A 2,869-nucleotide genomic window follows, 5' to 3' on the forward strand; every position below is an offset into this window, starting at 1 on the left:
CAAGTAGCTAGGACTATAGGGGCCTGCCACAAACCCAGCTAATTTTTTGGTTGCAGTTGTCATTGTTGTTTTAGCTGACCTGGGCCAGGTTTGAACCCGCCAGCCTTGGTATATGTGGCCAGTACCCTATTCACTGTGCTATAGGTGCCACTATATATGTGTGTGTGTGTGTGTGTGTGTGTGCATGTTTGAGACAGAGTCTTACTCAGTCACCTTGGGTAGAAGGCCATGGCATCATAGCTCACAGCAACCTCAAACTTTTGGGGCTTAAGTGATCCTTTTGCCTCAGCCTTCTGAGTAGCTAGGGCTACAGGTGCCCCCCACAATGCCCAGCTATTTTTAGAGACAAGGTCTTACTTTTGCTCAGGCTGGTCTCAAACTCCTGAGCTCAAGCCATCCACCTGCCTCAGCCTCCCAGAGTGTTAGAATTACAGCCGTGAGCCACCACACCCAGCCTAGAAAATGTATTTATTTATTCAAACAAGTGTAATTCTCAAGTTATCACAAAATTTCCCACAAAAATCTATAATCAGCAAAATATTTTCCTGATTTTTCATGTAATATTTTCATATAATTCTATGGTTTTGCTAATATTATATATTAAATAACCCTTCATTACAATGATATAAACAGTCTATACAACCTACCATAGAATAAAAAACTGAGGCCAAAATTCCCAAAAGTTTTCATAGCAGCTGGGCACACTTTGGTGACCCCAAAAAGATCCCTCCTGGCTCATCTTCTAGAGCAGGCCCTTTAGCCCCAGCAGGGGGACAGGCAAGGGCTTGGGGCCCTCAAACCCAGCATGTCTCAGGACAGACACTGAGGGAGGAATTCAGTCTGGGAGGAGAGGAAACTTGCCCCTCGGCCACCTGAAACACCAGAGTGCCAGGAAAGCACTGAGCTGTCAGAGGCACACGCCCCACCCAGCCCAGCAGCCCCACTACCAGTCTCAGCTCTGCTTCCAGCCCTATAGCAGCGAATTCAAGTGGGAAGGAGCGCCTTACAGCCCCTAAAGTGAAAATCGTAAAGCAAAAAAGAAGTTAGTGCTCACATGGGTGGTGTCCATCCTGACCTGAGTCTCGCGCTCCCTGCTGCCCCTTTGCAGAGCCATGATTCCGGCACCTCCATGGGGACCCTGAGTCCAGACAGCTCAGAACTGTCATCCACACTCATCTCCAGATCATGCTGTGAAGCAGGGAACTGTTATGCCCCAACTCCATCTTGCTGGGGGCTTTCAACACTCCCCCTTTAAGACAGGGAACTCAGCTGAAAGAGTTCAGTAAGAAAGTGAACTCTTACCAGGTGTTGGCTCTTGTGAAATTCGGCTTGCATTAAGGATTCTCCCTCCCCTAACCAAAAGCCCCTTAGAAAAGGTTTCTACCCCTGCTTCTAGGGTCAAGAGACTTTGAGGCATGAGCCCGCTCTCGGCCATCAGGTCCAACACCTGCACCTGGAGGGTTTTGTACAGAAGATAGCCCTTCGGTAACCCTGAGCACTGTGGGGTGTTTTTTCCTTGGCAATGTAGGCTCCTGCTGAAAGGGCTGGCTTCACAGATTTGTGGGCCCCGAGGCCCCCACCCCAGTCTCAGGGCCCCTGCCCGGCCTTTTGGAGCTGCTAACCAGCACCCTGGTGATGACGTGCACCAGTTCCTGGATCACAGCCCTTGTGCAGTGAGCCCCCTGGCCAGGCCATTGGAAGGGAAGGATGGCTTCAAATGGTGCGCAAGTTCACTCCAGTCAGCCACAGGGCTCCAGGGATCTTTGCAGCCATAAATCATCTCACCATTCTTAAATATCTTCAAGTTGTTCTATGCCTCCTGCAGCAAACTCTTCAAGGCAAAGTGCATTCTCTGTGTGTTTCCTGAGTAGAGATTGAGGGCACAGTATTTACTTATCTGCTTCCACGCTCCAGTTGCTACCTGGAGGTGCTGGTGCGTGCAGTAACAACACACCACTCGAGAAAGGAATAAACCCACATTGTGGCTGGGGTTTGGGAGCCTGTGGAAGGAACCAGAACATCAGGATGCAGGTGACAGCTCTGGAAGAAGAGGGAGGCAAGAAGAGTCTTTAGGAGCCGAGGGTGTCTGGAACTGAGAAGGGGCCACAGGACTCAAAGAACACGCTTCTTAATCTCTACACACAGAATAGGCCAGTGCTTTGCAAAGTGGTAGGTGTGAAGTCTGCGGTAGGCACGCAGCATGATTACTGAGGTTATCCAGGTCCTTGTCACAGCGAGACTCTGGTCTTTTGGACTGTATCTTCAGACAAAGTTGTTTCACAAACCCTAAAGGTAGCTGAACAACTTCTCCACAATGAACATAGTTCTCCTCCCCAAATTCTTTCATGACATTTTTGCCAAAATCCACTATGTTCTGCAGGTGCAGAAATATCTCTTCCGAGGTCTTTTTCCTATTTGGAGGAAACTTCAGAAAACACAGCACAACACAGCACCACCAGACTTCACGTACAGAGTCCTATGGCATCTACAGGAAAGCAAGGTCTCTTGATTTTCCAGGGAACTAATAAGCTGCACAATAGACTTTGGTGGTTAAGTAGTCCTGAGTAGTCTTGCCAGGACAATACTCCCAAGCTTTTTGTGATAGCAGGAATCTCCACTGTAGCTTCAGAGGAAGGAGTTCTGTGTGTGGGCCACCACCAGGCTCCTATTGCCTTCGCCATGGTACCCCCATTCATTCTCGTCCAGCTTCCCCTCTTCTAGGCCACAGTGTGGGGAGGAGAGTTGAGGGGGTGTGCCTGCCTCGGTGGGTACTCCCTTGGCCGTCGGAGGAGGAGCACCTGTCAGCAGCAGCCCCTGCTGGACCTAGCTGCCAAGACTCTAGAAAATGTTTTTTTTTTTTTTTTTTTTT

General features: G+C 49.4%; 1 pseudogene; it reads right to left on the reverse strand.

Moving 5' to 3' along the window:
- Positions 1 to 1,003: 1,003 nt before the first annotated feature.
- On the reverse strand, positions 1,004 to 2,718 carry LOC100966896 (annotated as a pseudogene).
- Between the last annotated feature and the right edge of the window lie 151 nt (positions 2,719 to 2,869).

Source organism: Otolemur garnettii, unplaced genomic scaffold (genome assembly GCF_000181295.1).
Source record: "Otolemur garnettii isolate 467f Iridium unplaced genomic scaffold, OtoGar3 scaffold00056, whole genome shotgun sequence".
Lineage (NCBI taxonomy): Eukaryota > Metazoa > Chordata > Mammalia > Primates > Galagidae > Otolemur > Otolemur garnettii.